General features: G+C 48.9%; 1 pseudogene; it reads right to left on the bottom strand.

Annotated features, from left to right (window-relative positions):
- Positions 1 to 1,139: 1,139 nt before the first annotated feature.
- LOC144373548 (myelin protein zero-like protein 1) lies at positions 1,140 to 24,944 on the bottom strand (annotated as a pseudogene).
- Positions 24,945 to 25,189: the final 245 nt, after the last annotated feature.

Genomic DNA, 25,189 nt, shown 5'->3' with positions numbered 1-25,189 from the left:
TCTGTCTAGTGTTCTTTCTCTAATCATGAGCAGGGATTTGCCAATTTGCCAACCCATATCTGGTTCCTCATAATTAATGCTCTCAGAGTCAGCAGATACATATAAAGCTAGAGGAGTTTTTTTTTTTTTTTTTTTTTTTTTTTTTTTTTTTTTTGCTAAAGGCAAGGTGAGGTACATCAGAGGATGAGTATTTGGCATCTCTGAGAGACCTCACAGGGTGGCACCACTACTGTCCAGGGCCCTGCAGGTTTAAGAACTGGATTTTTAGAAGACTGAGTGCAGATCCATCTCTCAGCTTTAATTAATTAAGCATGAAGAGCTGATGCATGAAACCAGCATGTCAATTTATTGATTCACAAGAGGACTGGAACTGCCTCTGTGTCTGGAATGCCTGTCTCTTCTCACATCATCTTCCACTGAAGACAAACCTCTAAGGAAGGTAAATATCAGAAAGTTGCTCAGTGAGCATGAAATCCAGATGAAGGGAACTGGATGGCTCAAATGTTTAATGGCAGTGAACTACCATTTTTCCTTTATAAATATTCTTTCTAATGGCAAAAATAATTCAAAACCATTGTCTGGGGCTCTTTCTGCAGAGGGCATTTCTTCAATAGGTATTTTCCTCACAGTGACAGAAGCTGACTAAAATACCATCTTTTACAAATAGGTAACTGAAAATCATCTCATACAACTCACATATGGCTCTGATTCTGAACTTAAAGTATTTGTGGGTTTGTACTAGCCAGCTTTATGCAGCCCATAAGGGCTTCAACTATTTTAAGAAAGGAATGGTCATCAAAACTCTCCAGGGCTGTGGCTGTGGCTCAGCAGTAAAGTGCTTGCCTTGCACACATGAGGCATTGGGTTCTATCCTCAGCACCACATAAAAATAAACAAAATAAAGGTAAAATAGGTAGAAGAAAATTTATATTAAAAAAAAAGCTCTCCAGATTCTCCAGAGTTTCTTGCATGAAGCAGATGGGACTGTTTATACACAATTATTTACAAAAGCAAAAGACAAAGTCATTGGTTAGAGTAAGAATCTCTGAGTTTTTAATTTTGTTTTTATTATTATTTATTAATTTGTTCTAATTAGTTATACTTGACAGCAGAATGCATTTTGATTCACAATACACAAATGAAGCACAACTTTTTATTTCTCTGATTGTACACAAAGTAGAGTCACACCATTTGTGTGTTCATACACGTACCTAGGGTAATGATGTTCATCTTATTCCACCATATTTTCTACCCCTGTGCCCCCTCCCTTTTTCTCCCTCCTTTTTGCCCTATCCAAAGTTTCTCCATTCCTCCATGCTTCCCCCCACCCCCATTATGGATCAGCATTCACTTATCAGAGAAAACATTTGGTCTTTGTTTTTTGGGGATTGGCTTATTTCACTTAGCATAATATTCTCCAACTCCATCCACGGAGCATGCCAGAAGCAAGGTGCAGGCCTCACCCACAGGGTCTCTCAAGCACGGCTGCCGTCTTTACTTCCTCTAAGCCCCTGTCCCACTAGCACCTCCGTGGGGCAGGCAGCTGGCCAGCTCAGCCGGCTCCACACCCTGAAGCACCACGTGGTCCCAGGCACCCAGGCAGCTGCCCGGCAAGGCCACAGCATGGCCAGATGGTGCTGCCCACAATGCCACAAGGCCACTCTGTGCCAGATTCCAACTGAAGTCACTTCTCCTGCATCTCTGCAGTAGTTGGGAACTGAGCCTGACGATCATCCAGATAAAGCCTCCCATGTTTTTCTACAGAATCCATGAAAATCATTTTTGTTTTACTCAACCCCAGGAAGATGGCTTTTCCTGTGAGTTTCTTTTAGAGGACTTCAGTTCAGAACACAATTTGCTCGATTTTCCTTGGGCAATTCACTGAAGACTCTCTCAGCTGAGCAAGCCATTTCTTAATTCTACCTGGGCCACAGGAGTCACATTCTGAGCAAATAATGTGTTAGTGTTGTTGGGTGGAAACCTCAGCAGGGCAGTGTCCTCCACACACGAAGGCTGTGGTCTCTCGAGAGTGGACCTTGAGCACGCTCATGCTTGCTTTCTCTCTCTCTCTCTCTCTCTCTCTCTCTCTCTCTCTCTCTCTCTCTCTCTTTCTCTCTCTCAGCTCTACTTCTTTCCTGAACCCAGAAGGGAAAGAGACCAAAGTTTGGAGCTCGGTGCCGGGGAAGGACTGCTGTTGGCCATTACCTGGTGGGATCCGGAAGGCAGACTCTTTACCAGACCCTCTGTGTTGGAGGAGGACTTCCGTGGAGCTGCTTAACTGGAGACAAACTCTCTGATGTGTTGCAGCTGATGTAATGGCAATTTGGAGAACAAATGTAAAAAGAAAATTAAAAATTAAAATGAATAAAAACAAACACAGAACGGTGAGTGAGGCTAGACACAGCGAATATAGGTGAACAGACAGCGGACAGTGGGCACCCGAGGGTCACCCACCTTGAAGACGGTTTTCCACCTGATACTCGTTCTTTTAAGTGGTGAATCTATTGCAGAAATCAGTGTGGTGCCACCCCTTCATCCCCGTTTCAAATGAAAACTGGGGGTTCTGATCACAACACAGTCTGGGCTGCTTTTTAAACCCTACTTTGGGACAAAGGTCCAAAGGAGTGAGCTTATACCTTAATGCAATCTGCTTTTGCTATCGTCAAAAGCAAACGTCCTCTGAATGTATTTAAAAACTACATCCAGAGTGAGTCTTGGCTTTTCTTCCCCCATCCTTTGGTTCCCCATATTCTATTTCACCACTGGTAACACAACCACACCAAAAGCAACAGAAAAGACAAACAGCAGACAAAGAGACCACCCAGGAAGTCATGAGGGTGGGAAGTGTGGAGTGCCACTCTGCAGGTGAACTCTCCCAGTGAGAGGGCTTCAGCAGCAAGGCTACAGAGAGAGGGGACAGGAGCTCCTGGAAGGGGTCATCAGCAGTCCCTAAGTGATGTGTCATCAGCACAGCTTAAGTCCTTTTTTAAAAAAAATATTCATTCTTAAGTTTTAGGTGGATACAATACTTTACATTTATGTGGTACTGAGGATCGAACCCAGTGCCTCAGGCATGCTAGGCGAGTGTGCTGCCACTGAGCCACAACCCAGCCCCACAGCTTAAATCCTTTAGGACAGTGTTCTGACAACTTTGGGGTTTGGGGAGGAGCACATTTAAAGTGTCAGTGCTCAGACTGAAGCACACCACAGACACTGTGTCCATTGGGACGGGAGGCTGCCTGGCTGAGCCAAGGTCGTGTAATTACCCTGACAGGAAGAAGGCTCAGTGACTGATGATAAAACTCATGTAAGAAGAAAGAAAACAAAGACTCGTCCGTGCACACAAGCGTACACACACATGCGTGCACATTTCCCATGAGAGCACTCACAGCCACAGGAACCAACTTCATCTGGACGTTGTGTGCAGCTGCCTGACATACTTGTGGACAGACCTCGAGGACTGCTGGTTAGCGAAGCAAGCTGGTTAGTGGCCACAGGGAGACAGCTGAATGGACAAGGAACGTGAACAGCAACAGGCATTGTGATTAGTTATCACGTGTCTACTGGAGAGGAGGAGCCCAGCCTGCCACAGTGCCAAGCGTCTTCTACGTCAGCTCTCCTTAGGAGTGGGGGAGAGGCAGCCGGCCAGCACACCAAGGGATGGAGGCAGGGGAGGGAAAAAAAACAGAGTGAGAAGAGCAGCACTTGTGATGCCATGCAGGGTCCTAAAGAACGTCGCTCTGCCTTTATTAGCCCCAAGGCAAGAGCTGGCACGCCACCACCTGGATTAGTCCTGTGCTGAGACCAACCCTCTGCCTGCTCAGGAAAACTCTTGCCATGCAAGCGAACCAAGCCAGCCCCAGAGAAGCATCCCACGCGGGCCGCACCAGCACCGGAGCACTCAAGCCCGTCCACTCGCAACACTCCTAAGCTCCATGCCAGCAGTCCGCAAACGAGGATCCACTGTCAACCAGCAAGAGAGTGCACAGCACACAGTGCTGTGCCAGCCCTGCAGGATGTCCCGCACCTGCAGCACTATGCCTGTGACAGGGCCCCAGTCCCCACACAAGCTCTACATAGCTTATGTGGGTTAGATCTCCAGCCCAGGCAGGAAAGGCAAGGTCCTGCAATCAGACACACCGTGCTTAAAGGTGTCCTGTGAGAAGTCACAAACAGAAACTTTTTTTCCTTGCTGGTAGATTTAAAAAAATATATATATTTATTTTTTAGTTTTTAGGTGGACACAAAATTCTTATTTTATTTTTATGTGGTAAAGAGAATTGAACCCAGTGCCTAACGCATGCTAGGCGAGCATGCTACCACTGAGCCACATCCCCAGCCCTTGCTGGTAGATTGTATTGTCAACTCTTACTGCCCCAGTTTGGGGTAGGGAGAGAAATTACTAAAAGGAGGAGCCCCACATCATCACACCAGGCTAGGACTGTTAGGACTTCCTGACCAGAGTTTTGTATCGACCCAATGAGAAAGAAGACTCTCGTTAGGTTAATGCTAAGAAATTAAACTCAGGTAGGGCAAGTGAAGTCTGCAGCTTCAGAATCCCAACGCAGAGTGGACCATCCCAAACAGTGCAGCCCATCCTGTCCAAAAGGGACCTGCAGAGCAGGGGCCAGCCTCCTGTCCATAGCTGGGAGAGGCACTGACTGGAGAAGGCCAGTTAGGGTACAGAGGCAATGCAGGTCACTCTTCACAAGCTCTCCCCACACACATGCAAACCCTGCCTTGTCTCTCCACCTCCCGAGTCAGAGTCTCTGACCCAGTGTAATCCTGCTTAGAGTTCCTCCTTCGGTACAGGACGGCCAGGATCATGGTGACCCACAACCACAGCAGTGATTATGCCCACCACCACACATACTAGGAACAGTGGCAGACTCTCTGGAGAGAGAAGACGACAGCGGTGAGGACTCTGCAGGGAGGAAGGCAGCTCCCTATGCAGATGGGCCTGGCCCACGAGCCAGGCACCACCTTCCCTGTCCACTCAGCTGTCACCCAGCCAGACACCGGTACCCAACTGAGGATACGCAAACGCTGGCTATAAAGAACCAACTACAGAACTGAGCACTTCTGATCCCTGGTCCTAAAACCAAAGCAAGACTGAGAGGTGGACTTTATCATTCTACTCAAAGTAAACATGAATCTCCTGCTTATTTGAAAAGAAAAGGGGGAAATATTTGTACTGCTTTTAGAAATGTCAAATTTTTGTTGCTAGAAGACATCAGAACAGCATTGATTTTTTTCTTTCCCACTGTCCTCTTCAACTAGCCACCATCAATTCAGGTTCTGTACAATCAACACTGAAAAGCCAATATCCCTAGGATCAGTCCACAGGCTCCTAATGGGGGAATCAGTGACACAGCCAGACAATGGGCAGTTCCCAGCAGCCAGGGCTGGGGGGTGGGCCACAGGTCCACAAACACAGGCAGAACAGCTGTCTGGCTAAAGCCTTCCCTCCAAACACAACCAACAGGTCACTCTTATTCCCAGTGGAGCCTGGGATAGAGGACGGCCACCACCGTGGAAACGCTGAATGGCCGAGTACCTTTCTCCACCACATACAGCCTGATTTGCCCAGGCTGGACAACGATATCCGGAGGGTTCTTGACGTTGCAGATGTAGGTGCCATTGTGAATGAACTGCACGTTTTCTATGTTGATGGACACATCTTTCTTGTCCAGGTCTCCAGCCCAGCTGATTCTGTCCTTAAACGGGGGGTAGTTGCCCAGGTACACTTGTCCTTCGGAGTAGTGGAAGAACTGCAATTGGAGCAAGAGCAGAGTGAGCCACACTCAGTGGCAGAATCCCCGGAGCCTGGATGGGCCATGGTGAGGTTCGACAGTAGTGCTTGCCTGGCATGGACAAGGCCCTGGTTTGATCCCCTTCACCACACATGACTCCACATGGAAGAAATGCCATGCCCACAACAGGTCTCAGATGTGAAACCCAAGCCAGAGGTGCCCACCTCTGGAGGCTGAGCTCCAGCCCCATCCTCCAGTGTCATCATGCTCTCCTCAGACCTGCTTTTGGCAGTGAACTTTCTCAAAGACCTTCAGACCCAGAACCATGGGAAGGGGACCGTCCCAGTGCTCAGATCTAAGCCAAGCAGCTGTGCTGGGGGCCTGTGCTCTCATTCCTCCTGGACAAGTGACGTGGTGCTGGGGACAGTGACTTGGCAGATAACCCTACCCACCTCCTGACCTCATAACCACCTCTACTCTGTGAGTGCTCATGTCCTGGCCTGGCATCAACAGTGTCCCTGTGCTTCAGACTTCTCACCTGATGGCCCACCACTTCACGGGTGGCTGCCCTGCCCTCCAAGCTTGTCACCTGCTGTAAACTTCTGTCTACTCATCTCATCTCTACCGAGGCTGCTGTCTGAACTCGTGCTGAAAGTGTCAAGAGGGGGCGAGCAGGAGGCCTTGGGAAGTGCGGGCTCCACCCTCGGGACAGGCCCATGACATGATAAGGGGTCCAACCAAAAGAGCACATGCTCCTGCCCCTTGGCCCTCTGCTATGGAGCTGGACGGCAAGAAGGCCCTCGCCAGGTGCTGGGCCCTTGATCTTGGTCTGCCCAGCCTCCATCAATAGGAAATAACCTTAGTTCCTTACATGTTATCCAGCACAAAATGGGCTCAGACAGAAAAGACTCACTCGAGCCACCAGCCTTGGAGCGGTCCTTGATCCCTGCCTTCTTCCAGGTGACTCCCACCCTGCTGCCGGATCTGCTGTTCCCTGTCCTGTCTCCACATTTCCATAGCAATACCTGAGTCATGCTCATCAGAGTGGCCTCTCAACTGGTCGACTCCAGTCTGAGTGGAGGCTAATCTACCTTCTAGGCTAAATGAGGGTTGGGGTTGGGGCTCAGTGGGAGAGCAGTTGCCCTGCAGGTGTGAGATCCTAGGTTCAATCCACAGCACCACCTAAAAATAAATAAGTAAATAACTAAAGGTATGGTACCCATCTACAACTAGAAAAATAAAAATAAAAATAAAATGGCTAAATGATCACCAACAAGCAGAAATAAAATAACTGTTAGTATTTCTATTTATCCAATATATACCCTGCATTTAAGCTGACCCAAATACTCATCAGAAACTGTGAAGGGTCTGAGGTTTTAACCTACTTGCAAACTAACAAATTTCCTGGTGGGGTGTGGGAGGGCAGTTCCGGGGAAGACTTCCTTCCATGAAGAAGACTCGGAGATGAGCCTTATTATGTAGGACGCAGCAGGAAGCTTTGACCTGCTCCCCTTGCCTCCAAGACCCCAGGGATGGCCCAGAGGGGCCTGGGTGGATGCTGCACATGCAGAGCCTGCATCACTGGCGAGGAATCCAAGACAGAGCCCAGATCTCTGTCTGTTGTCTGAAACAGGGTCTTGCTGCAGTCCAGGCTGGTCCTGAACTGGCCAAGTGATCCCCTCCCTAGCCTTCCCAGCATCTGGGACTACAGGTGTGCCCTGCCACACCCAACCTCAAGTCCAAATCTTCAATAGTGGGCAAAAGGCAAGCCCAGCTCTCACCCCAAAGTCACAGCGTCTTTACTACACTGGGCAGTAAGCAAATGTTACCTCCCTCTAGAGGGGAACAGCATCGGTCTTCCAAAGCCAGTCACCTTACCAAGAAACTCCAGAACAAGGCAATGTGCACTGCTGCCAGCCACGCAGAAACAGGAGGAATGTGCACCTCTTCGACTGACACTCCCATGGCCACCCTGGAACTTCACCAGCAGAAACACAGCAATCTGCCCAAGGTCACAGGCCCTCCTGATGGAATTCAAGCCTAGCTTCGATGCCAAGGCTCGTGCTCTTCCATTACTGAATGCCTCTCAGGAATGGTCACGTCTTGCCTGCTCAAAGCCCTTCACTCCCTTCTTTGCCAGGAAATAAACAAACTCTCAACCCAGGAAAGAAGCCCTTCCAGCAAGAAGTCTGCCTCCCTTCCCACAGCATCTCTGCCCTTGCCTGGCATTTCTGGGCCAGCAGTGGTAGCAGCTCTGCGATGCTGCCCACAGCCGCCTTCTGCAGTGGGTTTTCTTGGCAGGTGTCCTGTATTGGACTGTGACCTTAGAAGAGAGGGGACAAGATGTGCCTCTCTGCACTCCTTAACACACAGCAGGAATCACATCTGTGAACTGAATTGATGAAGATGACCTAGTGAAAGACAGGAATAAAACAGTAAAAATTCACAAGAAAAACCAGGTCTCATTTTCAACCAGTATTTAAAAAGTTCAAGCTGCCAGTTGTAAGACAGGTCTATCTCCTCTCAAAACACCTGTTTTCACTGTATTCAGCTGGGGCATCTGGTGGTAAGGATGGCACAAGGCTAGAGCTCAGGAGGAGGGAAACAGAGCATGAAGGGATGAGGTGGGAAGGGAGCAGGCCAGAGCTCCACACAGACTGCTCCAGAGAGCACAGGAGCCAAGGGGGAAGGAGAAGCAGGGAAGGGCAAGTGCGCGTCAGACGCGGGGACCCAGGTCCACAGACCAGGAGAGCCATCCAAGGTGTGCTGGGCCCTAACAAGGGCTACCTGGTCCCTGATTAAATGCATCCTAATATTTTAGAAATAAAGAATCCTTTAATCAGTAACTGCATTCTGTAGTTAACTGTGAGTATAAATTGATTAGGTAAAAATGTGAACCAGAAACAGCACATTCTTATTTGTGTGTGTGGGGGAGTACTGAGGATTGAACCCAGGGCTGCTCTACCACTGAGTTCTAGTCCAGGCTTCATTATACTTTGAGACAGATCTTGGTAAGTTGCTGAGGCTGGATTTGAATTCGTGATCCTCCTGCTTCAGCCTCCCAAGGAGTGCAGCACCTCACCAGCTCCAGCAATGCTCTTAACATTATGCCTTGGATTATGCAGGTCTTCTTCAACCCACACAACAGGGATAATTCCAGCACTGGGGTACTGCACGGTGGTTCCTTCCCCTTTCTCCTCCTCTGTCCCCCTCTCCTCTCTTTTGTAGCACTGTGTGTTGAACTCAGGAGCATTCAACCACTACGCTGCATGCCCAGCCCTTTTTATTTTATTTTGAGATAGGTCTCTCCAAACTGTCGCAGCTGGCCTTGAACTCATGATCCTCCTGTGCAGCTCCTGAGTGGCAGGATAGCAATGTGGCTGGACTGCTTTATTGTCTGTGGACTGAACAGCCCCCTGTTCAGAGAATAGCAAAGGGAAGGCCTCACAAGTTTGCTGCAGTCTGTTGAGAGAACACATGCATGGAGTCTGTCCTCCTGCGACACTGATGGCTGCACCCCTCTCCCTGTCTAGAGCAACTGAATGACTCCATCCCTGGTCATTGAGACCTCTACATGGAGTCTTCTCTCACCCTTATAGCTACCTGAGGGGAGGCTCCTTGCAGACACCACTAGGCCATGCCTTCTGCACTCTGTCCCACCCAAAAGCACACCCACATGGCCCTGTGAGGAAGCTGAATGAATTTGACACCCTGACTCTACCTCATCCTTCCCCGCCTCCCACACAGGCCACTCAGAGGTCCTCCTTTTCTAAGTCCTGGAATCTGCAAACCAGGTTTAGGTTCCAGTGCAGGGCAACAGCTTTCACCTGGGGGACAGAGGTCATGGCTTTGGCAATACCACATGCAAAAATTAAGCCAATTGGCCAGACAGAATGGTGTTTTTCTTCCACTCGCTAGGATTATCTTGTATGTACTTGAAGTTTCCCCAAAGGAGACCCTGAGCAGCTCATGATCTATAGACAAGTGACTGGCAATCCTCTGTCCTTTCAGCAATGGCAGAGGGCATATTTTCAACACCAGAAGTTAAGTCCCGAGATCACGGACTTCGGCAACCCCAACAGCCAGCAGGCAGTCACTGCTGCCGGCCTTTCCATCGGAGCTCCAGGGGGAGGTGTGGGCACTTCTTGCTACATCAGGGCATGGCTGGGGGCACTGCCTGGTGAGATAGACCAGTGCCAGATCTTCCCTCTTCCTCTTCTCTGGAGCCCTAGGGCCATGGAGAGCTCCACCTTGTGATGGAACCCAAGCTCCTCTCACTCCATTGACGCAGGAACACGGGTCACATTCCCAGCACGTGGACTTTGCGATGTTCAAACCACGGTACTTCTGTGGGTGTTCTTACTTGGACTCTGTCCCTGCAAAGTGCTCACAACCTAAAATGTGTAGCACTGCTGAAGTAGGGGCGAAGTTCCAAGGATGTGTGACAGGACAACAGCAACACAACAAGGTGCATGGGGGTGGTGCCTTGAGGGCCCACTCCCCAGGTCCTCCTGATGACCTTCCTCCTCCAGCGCCCCACGTTGGGGCATCACCTCCACTTTACAGACCACTAGCCCAGGTCTAATAAGCACCCACCCTGCACCCGCCCAGTTTCTAACTAACCCCCCACACAGGCCCTGCCTGTTCCACCCTCAGCTGCCTCTCCAGGCGTCCAAAGGTGAGAGGAAAGCCGTGCTGGGACCTTTCCTGATGATCCTACATGCCTGTCCCACAGTCAGCCTGTGGGCTCAGGAGGAGGTGGGAAGGGAGCAAGGCGAATGCCTAAAACAGCCGAAATGGAAACCGGGCAAGTGTTTTTCAGGCACACCACAACCAGGGAACACAGTCAGCTCAGGCCACCCTGCAGGGAAGAGGACTTCACAACAGGGCTTGACCGTGGAGGAGCGTGGGAAGTGGGCACCAGGAGCAGGACAGACGCTGCTCATGTTCTCCTGGAGTACAGCCTGCAGCCTACAGCAAACCAGGACCACACTCATTCTGGAAAAGGGCAGTCGAAGAATGGACTGTCCTCACAGGACAGTAGGACAGAAGCCTGCGGCAGGCCTTGTGGGGCAGAGGGCACTCCTACCGACACTGTGGTGTCAGCCCCTTCGGGCTGGTAGCTCCAGGAGACGAACGTCAACCCACCAGTCACGTTAGTGGACTTGAACTTGCACACGGCAGCTTCCCTTGTGTCCCGTTTGCCGCAAAGATTTCTTTGGGTGTATATGCCTCCAAGGCTGACACACCAGCTGTCCCTGGAGAGAAGGAAAGCACAGGAGTGAGGCTTAGTGTGACTATCACGCCTACACTCACCAGGTGACACAGAAGACACAAGGAGGTAGACAGACACAGGAACTCACTGCTGTCACACCACACTGCAGAGCAGGGTGGTGCGCGCCCCTACGCCCAGCGACTCAGGAGGCCAGGGCAGGGCAAGCAAGCTCCACACACCCATGGAACCTGTCCCAAAACTAAAACTAATAAAGTAAAACAGGGGCTGGAATGTAGCTCAGTGGCAAAGCGTCTTCCTTGCATTCACAAAACCCTGGGTTTGACCGCCATTTCAAAACAAATATTCCACCAAAAAAATAAGAAGATTAAAAAAAAAAAGCAAAACAGAACTATACGTTTCTGGCAGGATATTCTAAAGATTTCCTACAGAGTAACTGCTGATGGTCTTAAGTTTTCAAAGGTTTTTTTTTTTTTTTTGGTACTCTCTTTTTTAAATTTTTTGACAGCAGAATGCTTTACAATTCCTATTACACATATAGAGCACAATTTTTCATCTCTGTGTAAGTTTTATCAGTTTTACTAAACCTAATATTTATGTTTTCAGAACCAACAGACGTTTTAAAAGCAGTTGTAGGTTTACAGATTAAATAGGAAGTGGAGAATTCTCACAAATGTCCCCACTGGCTCCCGTTAGTCACGTTGTTCTCAGCTGGTCAGCAAGCCCATCACAGCATTGCTGACTAAAGCCCACAGCTCATGTGAGTGCCACTCTGTGTGTACTCTTTGGGTACGATGACATGTGTCCACTGTCACAGTGCCACACACAGTATCTCTACAGCTGGGCCCTGGTTCACTGCCCCCAAGTCCCTGGTGACCTTTCTCGGCCTGTTTCTACCTTTGCCAGATGCTCTACAGCTGGAACCAGTGTGTAGACTTTTCAGACGGCCCCTCTCAGCTGGCAAAGTTCACTTCAGCTCCCACATGGCCTCTGTGGCATGGTGTCCCTGGCGCATGGAGTTCCAGAATTCTCCTTCACCCACTGAGAGCCGGCAGCTGCCCCCGTGGCCTGTCTGCGGCAAAGTGAGGCACATCCTACTCCTCTAAGCAGCTCTCAGATTTGCACTGTGACCCCCAGAACTTTCTTCACCTACATTTAAAGCATTGGACTATATGTTTTAAGCTAAGAATTTTAGGGCCATATACGTTTGTTTCTAACCTTCACTTAGTTTGAGTCTGTTTTTTTGAGTGAAGATTCCCATTTTAGCAGCAATCCATAATAGTTCCTGCAGTGGCCTCTGATTTCAGATCCTGAGAACAGAGCTGTGTTCATGCAGCCAGTGATGGATGTTTTCGCTGCCATGTCCTGGGCTCAGCTAATGGAAAAGCTTCAGTGGGCAAAACACACGCTGGCACACTGAGCTCGGCTGCTCCTTGAGGCTCTTTAAAATTCTTGGCTTAAACTCACCCAGCCCTTCAAAATAAGATATTTTAAAACAAGCTGTTGGTAGTGAATATGTGCATTGTTCTGATGATTCTTAAAACATAACAGGCAGAAAAGGATCGATACTGTCACCAGGACTGATGGTCAGTTTCAGAGCCTTACTGAGGCATTAAGGATGATTCTGGCCAGAGAGAAGAGGGCACTCCCCCATTCCTCCCAACCATCTTCCAAATATTTATTCTCAGGACACAGTGGGCACTTTGGCTATTCTTTTAAATAAACTGATAGCCACACTACATCAAGCAGATTTTTTTCTGCTAAAAGAGGGTGGATTATTATTATAGGGAACAATAGATTATTATTTGTGATCCAAACATCAAAACAAGCCCTTCCTTCAGACTAAAAGCAAACAAAAGAAGTCCCTTGCTATTGTGGGTAAACAGAAAAGCAGGCCCGGGCACTGGAGTTCAGAACCAAGCAGGAAGCCAGGAGAGCCAGTTAACCAGTTCATGCAGGAAGAGGCTAGTTAGCAGCCCTGACTCACTCTGCCCTGTTGACTAGTTGTCTCCACAGAAAGCCCTGCAAGGAAAGCCAGGCTCTAAAGTCACAAACAAGTTTCCTAGGGATTCTTGAGCCAGATCAAGGCCTGGCTGCAGAGCTGTGGGCTCGAGGCCAAGCAGCCACGTTTACAGTTAATGATTTTGAGCAGAAATATTATCCAATATGCCTAACCGGCTTTAGGCACTCTAGGCCAGGCCTGACCTAGTTGTACCAAAGCTGGTTACTAGTTCGTGCCTTTCATATGAACCATCCCATCACTCTGGCTAATGGGAACACGCAGCTCTTGAAGCCAGGACTGAGTCCAAATCTAGACGATCGGCTAGTTCCAGGAAGAGAAAGGGACTCCGACCAGTGAGCCCACTTCCCTCATCCCCTGCTGACCATCGTCCTCCCCAAGGCGCTCTGGCTGCCCTGGCCATTTGCCCTGGCCATTAGTCAGCTCCTGGTTTCTGTGTTTACCTTCCCTTTTCTGGTGATCTGGCTAAGACTGGCCCTACCCCGGCCAGTCACCCAAATGGCCACACCTAAACCCAGGGTTTTCTGGCTCAGCATTGATGACAACTGGGCCAGACGGTGCTGTGTTGTAGGGGAGTGTGTGGAGCACAGTCAAGTGTCGGGAATGTGATGGTAGCCTTTCTTCTGCCCCAGGCTGTGACAGCCGCAGCTGGGTCCCAGTGCTCCAGACTCTGTGTCAGGGCCTGCATCCTCACCATTCCTCACAGTCAGGCTTTTTTACGTCTCCTCTGGCTTCCCAGTGTCCCTGACACCTGGTTCACTGATCCTGCTGCCAGGTCTGAAGCTAAAGCCCACCATCCCCCAGCCACCCAGCACACGCTCCCCAAGTCCTCCTGTATGCACTGCTTCCCTGCCCAGCCTCCAAAGCACACAGCCACAGGGTGGGCTTCACCCTCCACAGGCGGTCGCTGACCTCCAGGAGACCCTGCCTTTCTCATCTGGTGTGGGGACAACCTGTAACTCCTGCATACTAAGTGTGTGTCGGCTACTCCCAACAGCCCTGCCTCTCATGAAGGCTCCTAACACGCCCAGCAGTCTGTCCACATATCCCATCCACCCATCACTGCAGCCAGACCAGGGACAGTGCCTGGATCTAGCTGGCCAGACTCAGCTGCCCACCATCCTAATAAGCAAGCCAAGGATGTAAAAAGGAAAAGCGAATTTCACACAGCTTGATAGAACCAGGAGAAGCAGTTAAATTTCTCTGCCTGTCCCACAGATTTGTTTCTGTCTCACTGCAACAAAATCCAGTGACACCCACATGGAGATTCGCCAGGCTGTGCTGGCCAGAGAACATCAAGTTGAGCTTCCCTGGCACCAGGTAGGCCAGAGGGTACTTTTCCTGTTTTCATTCTAGGCATGAGGCAATCTGGGATGCAGATAAGTCCTTCCCAGCCCACATTCCTCCAAATCTCCACCTCTGCCAGCTTCTCCTTCTTACTACTGACTGACTTCCTGTTTCCCTAAGAAACCGAACACCGGGAAGGGAACTTCTCACACCTCCAAGCCACCTCTGCCCCCACAGCATCTGCTCACAGGTCCTGCCTTCCCGCCATGGGCAAGCAGGTCCTGCCTTCCCACCACGGGCAAGCCGGTAATCTCTGCAGAGCCACCTGCAGCTCCTCTGCCCTGCCACCCAAGGACGCCGATCCAGCAATTCTCCCTCTTGCCCCTGACCTTTCCTTTGGCTGTGAAATCACCACTGCCAGCCATTTAAGTGCCACATTCACACTCAATCCCAGTTTTAAGGGCAAAGCTCAATCCTGCAGCTGTGGCCCTTTCGTCCTCTATTTACAAATCTTAATAGAACTGTGTGCCCTGCTCACCGTGTCCAGTCTCCCATTTTCTCCTGAATGTGGATATTCAGCCTTCACCTCCAAGACCACACTGGCGACTACACTGGCGCTGTCCTTCTCAGGGGCTGCCGCGACCTCAAGGTGGTTAGATCAGGATTCGTTCTCAGCTCGTCTTACAGACCTACTTCTGGATCCCACTCCCCCTTGACTCTATTCCTATCCTATTGCCACTCCTTCCCTGCTCTCCCTGACCTCTTCTGTCCCTGTCATTGCCTGAGCACTAGTCAACACTCCTCTTCTCATTCACCCAGGCTCAGACTCCAAGCAGCTCCATATGCCAAGCACACGCTTCGCCCCTTACCAGTGTCACTTGGCTGCCTCAAACTCAGCTCCTGAGTCCCGCCCCTCAACGTTCCTTCCCACCCTCTTCTCCCTCAGCACATGGCAACCAGCCTTCTGGGGGCTGGGACCCTTCCCTGACTCCTCCTGCTCACCACAGCCTCCAAAACTGTGGGCAAAACAGATGATCTCTACTGAGACCCGTGACTAGAGCACAAAGCTCCCTTCCCCACCAAGTCATGGTCTTGCTCATAGACTGCTGCAGGGCCTTACCCACTGAGCACACTGGTATCTTACCCACTGGGCACGGTGGTCCACAGGGCCAGAGGAATGATGTGAGAGACACAAGTTGGATCCTGTCTCTGCTCAAGCTCTCCATGGCTCCCACATAGGGATGGGCTCAGTCCTTGCATTCTGTGGCCAAGTCTCGCAAACCTCTCAGACCCCATCTCCCACCATCCTACTCGGGCTCCAGCAACCACCTTGGTCACCTTGTGATAAAGGTGACCATTGACTAAGGTACCTCAGGACAGAGGATGCTGTGGATGGGGAGACTGGGATCCCTGGGACACTGTGACACTATGGGGGACAAGGAAGAGAATGCCTCAGGTAGGGAGGGTTCAGTCGGAACGCTTGCTTCAAGGTGCACATGGTTTCCATGCACCTCACTGTCTGCAGAATCCAAATGCCTTTTCCTCTCTCTCTTTGTGGTGCTCAGGATTGAACCCAGGGCCTCGTGCATGCTAGCAAGCACTCCACCACCATGCTATACCCCCAGCCTAGAATCCAAAGGACTTTGGCCAAGCTCACTGCAGCAGTTCCTGACCAAGTGCATGTGACCGTGAACAGCATCTGTTAGAGATGCTCTCCTGTGTGGGAAAGAGAAACTTCACACAGGTTTCCCCCTCAGCCTGCATTCCATGCAGCTCAAGCAAGGGATGATTTTCTTAAACAATTAGGAATGGTGCACTTTGTCCAGCCCCACCCTCACCTTCTTAAGTGACTGAGAGTATTATGGAAATACATAGTAAAAGTATTGTGGATTCAGGCAGCTCCCCTCAGAGGCATAAAAGGGAGGTTTTACAGGCTAATTAAAATGGTGAAAATGCAAACATAAAGAACACTGAGATATCCAGAAAGTACTGTTCTAGTCTACATTCCATGTCACTAAAGACTGGAACCCCAGTCTGAATAAGAACAGATTCTTTTCAAACCTAGGATTTGCAATTATGGCACAGTGGCCAAGAAGGCTGTGACATGATTTCAGCCTTGGCCCAGAAGCAAGCTTCCTGCTGACTTCTGGGAAAACCAACAGCCTAGGGAATGAAGTGAAATGAGAATTGACGGCCAGCTCTAGGTCCTCATTACACATAAGCCAACGTATGTAGGAGCCCCTGCGTGGTGACGTGGGTGGGCCTGCTTTCTCCCTGGGCCTTCTCCCAGGAGCAGAAGTCTGCTGAGTCATACCAGAGTTTAAAGAGTAGGAACGAAATCAGAACCAAAAGGACCGTTCCCTTAGCGTTGTCCAGAGAACAGGGCTTCTAACATGCATCTCACCACTAAAAGGCAGCATGTAGTCAAAAGTAACAGTGCCGCTCAAGCCTGGACCCAGCCCAACCAACGACACCTACAAAGCCATCTGAGAAGCAGAAAACAGGTCCTCAGGACCAGCTGGCCGGGGTCATCCCTCCCATGGCCGACTGACATTCAGAGCTTGATGTTCCTACACGGTAGATGGAGACACAGGACATTTGAGAAAGAAAAAAGAATGAAGAAAAGACAGAATACAAAACAACGCCCATCATAACAAAGACAAAAGCAAATTTGGGAATGGTTCACCCAAGAGGCTACTTCCCGAGGTGGCCCATTTCAACATTCTGAATTATTAAAGTAACACAAAAGCAACGGTGGCGCCCAGCTCCCCACCGGGACGAGCTTCCTCCGAGTGATTCTAGCCCTCACACCGTGAAGTCACTGGAAATGTACTGAGCAGCATCGCTATGAAGAAATCACTGGGGCAGTCGAGGCTGGCCTGGCGCTCAGCTGGCTGGTCACTTTGTGGTAGCGTCCACCTGCAGCATGCAGATTTGTAAGATCCTTATCTTTATAATAGGTCCTGCTACTTCCTTGAAACTGAAAGAGGGTTTTGTTTGAAAAATTGTTTGAAGCACTTTGATGTAGTCAGGATATCTCCCCGAGCCACTGAGCAACTGTGGCCTGTCTATGTTCTCTCGCTATGCCATGACAGTCTGACACTGTGACATCTCCTAACAAGCACAGATGTGGCCTCTTAAAAGACACTAAAAGAGCAGAGTGAACAATGCACTGAGCACAGAGCTAGAGGAATGACTCCCCGGGCCAGGGCAGGCCGGTGTGAGGGAACAGCCCGGCAGGCTCAATTCCCAGGTGGGGAGGGAGTACCCGGGGCTCACTTCACATCCACCCTGGAAGTGGGTCTCTCTCATGTGTACATTCACTTTAGGATAAAAACTTTTTAAAAGAGAAGGAAGACTGTAGTAAGGTGATGAGGGAACTCCCGTTAAATTCCAGAACATCCCAGGGAAAGCATGGAATCTGGCAGCCATGCTCCTCAGAGCTGGGCCACCCTGGGGCTGATGCAGGCTCCTCTCTGTTATTTCCAGCTCCCCAGGTGAATGGCACAAAGTAGGGGAGGCAACAAAAACACACTCCATCCCATGAGCCCTACACATTAATAAACCAGCTTTTCACTGTCAGGAACACACTCCACTCCACTCTGTCTGAAATTATGCTGCAGGCCCAATCTTCAACCGACTTCCTCCAGCATCTGCCCTGAGCCCCCACCCTGAGCCCCCCCACATCCTGTGCTCCCCTGTTGGCTCACACTCTGCTGGAAGGACCAATGTCTGTGGCCATCAGAATGCAGGGACGATGTCCCCGTTCACCGGTGTGTACACCCTTATTGCTGGATGAACACTGGACTTTTGCAATGTGTTCAACAAATATCTGTCTGAATTTTGGTAAAAGTAAATAAAAAAATTAAGGAGAATAAAAAAAATCAAACAGCTCAGATAACTCAGCCCTAAGATAAGCTTCAGCCCCTGAGTGGCTCCAACCACTGCAAGCAGCACAGCATTCACAGCAATGACGCTGTGGGTCCAGGGAGGCACAGACGGTGCTCTCAGGGGACTCCCAAAGGGGAGTTCCCGCCTGCTATCTCACAGACAGGGTCACCACGCCAGGCCAACGCCTTCCCCATGATCTATGGCCAGCAGGCCACGTCCCCAGCCTCAAAGACCTTTCTGTTTCTGAAATGAGCAATATCCAAAAGGTCCTGAATAGGGCCAGTCATGGACTAATCAAGGTCCCTGAAAGCCCTGGTGTTCCTTTCTGGCCCTCGACATCTGCTCTGCTCTCTCTGGTGACTGATTCCCTTTCCTCAATCAGCCATTCATTCTTCCCACACAAGCTAGGACTCAGCCTCAGCCCCTGGGTCCTGACAGCCCAGTGGGGACAAACACCTCCAGTGCAGCCGCAGCGGCTGGGTCCTGGCCCTGACTGAGGGGCTGTTACGTGGGGTGGGGCTGCATGGAAGACTAGAGTCCACACATCAGTGCCAGAGTCGCTGGTGGGGCGGCCCAGCATTCTGCACCAAGTACCTGAACATTTTCTCATCATAGCAGATGAAAATAAGACACTTTGGGCACAAAGTCAGACAATTTTACTTCTAATAAGCTGTAGCAGCCTGTCTTACCATCTGTGTCGAGTGCTCTGGGGCTTATCCGATAGGTGACACATACTCCTACTTCACACTTCCCAGGGCTTGAGGGACTTAAAGACTCCTAAAGCCAAGAACCACTGCTGCACCTTCAACCTATGTCCCTGAGCTCACAGATGGTGGTTCACAGTGTATTAGAGAGCTCAATACAAAACACCACTGCAGGGACAGAACAAGAGACTGAAGGACACCTGTGCTGACAGCAACAGGGTTATACCTCACCCCAAAATACGGCCCAAAAGACAGGAAAAACCTTCAAACTGAAATCACTGAAAAGTAATGAGCCATTCTATGTGAGACCCCATAATGGCAGAGGCATCGCAACACCACAGACCAAATCCATGAAACACACAGCAGCAAGCGTGACCCCCATGGGGACACCACATTCTCTGGGGGGCCTGTGGGCAGGAAACTATGGGTCACCTCTGTGCCTTCCTCTCAATTTTGTTGTAAACTTTAAACTGCTCTAGAAGATAAAGTCTATTAAAAAGATTACTACTGCTGGGTCCCACTGCCACCTCTCCCCACTCTGACTGAATTGGTATGGGGTGTGGCCCGGGCATTTGGACCTTTTAAAGGCCCTGGGGTGATTCGAAACACAGGACCACCCTCCAGCACACCAGTGAGATGTGGGGACCCGAAGCTCCTGCACAAGACCGTGCCTGGTGAGCAGGACAGGCTTGGACCTGAACTTCTCGAAGACCAAAGCAGTGCACTATGACCTTCTGAATCAGTAACTGTTTACCAGAGAACTAACAAAACCCTGCCATTTCAGAACCGCACTGGCATGCAGAGTTAGCCCAATGGCCACAGATAGGCTGGTGGCATCCTCCCCACACAGGGAGTGACTCAAATGGAGCTGGTCCATTGCTGGGTTATCCTTGGGCGGGCTCTGGGTAAACCCCAGCTTACTGCTAACCTGTCTGTACCCGTTTCTTATTTAAACCCAGGTGAAAAGCTCCCGCACGCCTTCCAGAACCCATAGTTCTAATCCAACACCAACAAGCCCCCAGTGTGTGCTCCTCTGGCCGCATGACGCTGGTTTCCACCCATCCTGAGGCCAGGCCTGCCTCTGGGACCCTCTGCCTGCCTGCTTGTTGAAGCCCCCAGCGGCCACCCCTTTGCCTCAGTACTCAGCACTCCCTGTACACACCATGGCTACCATCCACTGAAGCAAACTCCCTTTAGTTACCAGCTCCACAGTTAACCCTAACTCCTGAGGGACCCCCATCTCCAGGCAGGAGCCTGACTCGGCCTCTGTACCCCAACAGCAGCTACAAATGACCAGACAGCTGTCAAACATTTAAAACAGATGACAGGCAGATATGAGGTTCCCTATAACGTGAAGCTTCAGTTAATGAAACAGAAGCACATATTTATGTCTTACTACAATAAACAATTTGCCCTTAAATGAGCCCCAAATCCCAGTGAAGTGCTCCTTCACTCCTAGGAAAATCTAGTAAAGGCATCCAAACTAATCAGCACCAATTTCTCACTGGCAGAAAGGGCTCCAAGTGTAAACACTCACACTTAGACATGAATTAAAACATGAAGAATGGAAACATCTGTCCCCCATCCTGTTGTGAGAAGGCTTCACCAGAACAAAAAGGATAATGAATGGGGGTGTGGTACATGCCTCTAATCCTAGCAACTGGGGAGGCTGAGGCAGGAGGCTCACAACTCCGAGGCCAGCTTCAGCAATTGAGCAAGACCCTGTCTCAAAATTTAAAATAATAATAATAATTTTTTAAAAAGGGCTGGGAATGTTGCTCAATTGTAAAGTATCCCTGGATTCCATCCTCAATACCAAAAAAAAAGGTTAAAAAAAAGAAGTCAATAAAACACCTCTTTATTGAATAGCTAATAAATGCTGGATTCTATGGGGATGCAGCCTCATTAGCTACCACACATGGACACACACATGGGAATGTGTACTGAAAAGTGCTGTGTGTGTGCTGTGTGCAGTGTCTAGTCAAATGCAGAACACCGGAAAATGGCCTGTGGGAGAGAGGTTATGGACCTCCTGGTCGGTATCTGACATGTCGTTTATACCACTGTTTTCCCTGTGTAAGTCCCTCCTGCATCATCTCCCCTACAGTACCAAACAGACCATGTGCAGTTGAAGTCACATTCAATGGAGAGGTCAGGCTCCCTTTATGGAGATGCCCTTGATTTTATCTGGAATGTGGACAGAATCAAGACAGAGTGGAAGGGCACTTTGCAGAAAGAGAAAAACGTAAGTTGGTGTTTGCTTTTTAAAAGCAAATTATGTAGGTTAATTTGGCCGAAGAGAGAAAAGTTCTTAAGTTGAAGGGGAAGGCTTAGATTGGATGAAGAGTTGGAAATGAAACACGGCTGGGGATTTTTAGGTGGGCAATACAGTAAAAGTGGAGTCTTTGGTTGAGATTGGCAGATACACAGAAAAAGGAGGAAAAGAAGAGGCACTTGGAATCAATGTTTTCTAAAAGCATTTTTGTTTATTTTATTACACCCTTGATAGTAGACAAATACAAAAGTGGTGGGAGTAACTCATGTATCAAAGACAACAGCAATCACAAAATCACACCACATGAGTCGTGAGTCTGAGTCCACCTTAGATATAGGATGTTTTGAAAAAAAAGTATCACAAAGGCCTGAAGTCTTTAACTTAGTGAGTACTAAGTAATTCCACAACAGTGGAATGTATTACAATCCTTATTACACACATATAGCACAATTTTTCATATCTCTGTATATAAGGTATGTTCAGATCAATTTATGCCATTATACATGTATTTTTGCATTAAAATTCTTTTTTTATTAGTTGCTCATGACAATACAATGATCTTGACGTATCATACACTGGGTATGATTTTGTATTATTTTATTTTTATTTTATTTTTTCTAGTGGTAGGCTGGTAAACAGAGTCAAAAAAAATGAAAGCCCTTATATATAACGTTTGCCAATGTTTGTGGCATAAAGAAGACTCACAACATGAATAATTTCAACCCATCTATGTGACTTCATTGAAACCACCAATGTGATGTCACCAAAAGTGGATCTGGAAGAGTCTAACCATCAGCTGGTGTAAGCCAGCTCCAACACCCCGCTATTTATTTCCCTATGGCTGATGGTGAAACAAAGGCTCAAAAGTAACATTGAGATAGTTTCATTGGAAGAATGTGAAACCATAACTATATTTTCCCTTTAAAAATAGGGAAAATTAACATCTGACATAAAAAGAGGTCTGGAGACATGGCACTTCCAAGAGTGGCTAATGTCACTTTTCACATTCATCTTTGAAACAAAGATTCTTCCCATCCTTCTATGCTGCATCTCAGAGCCAGCTGAGCTCCCCTAATGGCCACCCATGACTGTCTCAGTTCCCAGCATGGATGACAACATCCAATAGACAGAAACAGTTTTATCTTTTTTATCAAGAAGAAAATCAATACAGATGTTTATGTAAGCTCACAGGACTCCAGGGACACACATACTGCTCTCAGGTACAGATGGAATTTTCACTCTTTGCAGAAAGAAAAATTCTCTTTTTTTGTATAGTGTCTTCACCCATGTTCCCTGACCTTGCAGCAGTATCCTAAATATCCCTGGATCTGAGGCACATAGGTATGAAGGGTTAAGGAGACCTCACAATTGTTTTTGTCACGGACCTGCCACACGACTTAGATTAGATTAGATCAGTTAAATTAAGTGGTGACTGTCTTTAGATGAGGGTTTGTTTGTTTGGTTTGGTTTTTCTAGCACTCTGAATTATTCAAAGAGCAGTTAGTTGTTATTCGGCCCAACATGTACCTATTAAGGGAGAAAGTGGGGAGGAAAACTCAAACTCCCCTTACTGCCTGCCTTGTTCATGGTACCGACTGCTACCTGTGTTGGAGTCTTCCCATCCATCTCCTTGTCTGCAAAGTCATTCAAAACACCTTGTTTCCAGTCTTTGGTTTCAACCTACAACCAGAGGTTTCCTTTGACTTTCCCCTCCTCATTAGTGTCATTTTTGTCTGCAACTGTTGAGATTTAATACTAATCACTTTCACTACGAATTCTGCTCTGCCAAATCAGATTATATGAGAAATAATAGATGATTTTTTAACCCTAACTTAAAAAGTACACATGAAAAATAAATACCTAGCTTCGGGCTCTGGGATACCTCAGAAGCTGGGCAACTTTGGGACTGGTGTTAATATTTTTTTGTGGTAGGAATACTCTGGCCTTTTGGGGTAGAAGAGGAAAACTGATGACCTGAAGGCTGCTTCCAGGCTATTTATATTTTATTGAAAAAAAACATAAAACTGAAAATTTCATGTCCTTCTAAAAAAAACCTGTAAGATGTGGCTGTAGTCAGTGGGACCTGAGAGCTGCCCTTGTTGACAGACCTGAGTTTTCCACTTTTCCCACTTTTACCTCTTGCCTCTTATCAGCCACACCATTTGCTCACCTGCCTGGGCCTTTGTAAGTCCATGAAATAAGCACTGAGTGAAGCTGTTTGGTGGATAGTGGACAAGTCGTTCTACCCAATTGAAAAACTGAAAAGAGGGAACCTAACTCTTCTCTCCTGGTTCTCTAATCTCTGTGTTCTACACATCCTTCTTCCCTTAACAGATCAATTCTAACCTTTAGCCTCTGGACTCTTGCGTTTCTCCCTGGACCACCCGAAGAAAGCTCGTGTGTTCTAGGATTTACCAATTTTCTCTTGGCTCATGACACCCAAGTCTCTCTAGCCTCATCTTTTCTTTCAAGGTACTGTTCGAGGGTTAAATTTAGAAAGCAGCAGAGATTTCCACCATGGGGCAGCCCTGAATCCAATCCTGGGTTAGCAAGCTGAACTTTGGCAAACATGGAAGAGCCTTGAGCCTCCATTCTTATGTTTTGGGCATAACATTTCTTACTATGGTGATTGAAAGTCTTAAATATAATTTATAGTGGGTGCTTGGCAATGCCTGTCGGCTGTCAGAGACTTGTTTATCTTCATACTGTCTTCAGTGCCTCAATCCCAGAGCCCTTGGCTATAAAAGTGACTTTTTGCATTGAGATGTCAAGTGTTGTCTCCCTTGGAACTGCCAGGAATAAGGCCTGCCAAGGAACTGGGGACAGAGGAGTAGACAGTCCACCGTGAAAAACAGGACGGGGTGGAATTTGCTGATGAGACAAATGGCCACAAAGCTTTGTGGGAATCAAGAAGGGCCAAGAATAGCAAACTTGCCCGATGGCACAATGCAATCCTGCCACATCAAATCAGAGCCTTTATTCCTATCTTTAGGAGCAAAGTAAGCAACTAAATGCCCTGGGACTTGCTTAACAATGATGACCAGCAGATAAACAAAGTCAGGGGAGCAAATAGTGTCAGTGGCAACCTAGAGGGTTACTCTGCAGCTTGCCCACTCCTTTCAAAAGCAGTTTTCCCTTAGTAACAGGTTACATATGCTTTCGGGAAAGTCCGTGTGTGTGTGTGTGTGTGTGTGTGTGTGTGTGTGTGTGTGTGTGTGTGTGTTCATTTGATTTTTGGTGGTGCTGGGGATTGAACCCAGGGCCTTATGTATGCTAGCCTAGCACTCTACCAACTGAGCTATATCCCCAGTCTCTTTCTCATGTTTTGATGCAGTGTTTATATGCTTTTTTTTTAATAGAAATTTCACAGATCCAGGAGAGGATTACCAATTCGTAGGGAGAGAAAGGAAGGTAAAATTTGGTACATTTTTGAAGCTGGGCTATGAATGTTGCACACATTATTTTATTTTCCATTATCTGGAGATAACTTTTTAAGATTCTAGGATGGGTGAGCGAAACTTTAGAGGAACGCTTCACTCTCAAATACGGCTACGAGGAGTGGCGGGAAGACGTAGAAAGTGTGTGAGGGACACAAACCTGGCCCCAACCTGCGTGTGCAGCGTGGGCAGCGGGTGTAGCGGGTGCAGCGGGTGCAGCGGGTGTAGCGGGTGCGGCGGGTGCAGCGGGTGCGTGGTGCGCCCTGGGATCCTCCACCCTCAGGGGTCGTGCTCCCTGCGGGGCTGCCTCTGGCTTGCGGGCTCCGGAGCTGCGGTGGCCCCATGGCCTTCTAAGGCCTGCAGTGGGGCCGCGGGGAGTGGAGACAAGCCTAGGCTCATCCGGGCTTTGAACCCGGGACCTCTCGCACCCCTAGGCCAAAGAACTGCCCTTGGCCACAGGGCTCCCAGCGCCTCCCTTCAGCCTCACCGCCTCGCCTTGTTTCCCGGTCCGCGATACGCGGCTCGCAGAGGCTCTGAGCTCTGGGCCTGGAGCCTTCCCACCGCTCGGGGTTGCAGCCCAAGGACCTGC

The sequence above is a fragment of the Ictidomys tridecemlineatus genome, unplaced genomic scaffold (assembly GCF_052094955.1).
Source record: "Ictidomys tridecemlineatus isolate mIctTri1 unplaced genomic scaffold, mIctTri1.hap1 Scaffold_42, whole genome shotgun sequence".
In the NCBI taxonomy this organism is placed as follows: Eukaryota; Metazoa; Chordata; class Mammalia; order Rodentia; family Sciuridae; genus Ictidomys; species Ictidomys tridecemlineatus.
The sequence above is the reverse complement of the archived record's forward strand: the minus strand, read 5'-3'. Positions and strand labels throughout refer to the sequence as shown.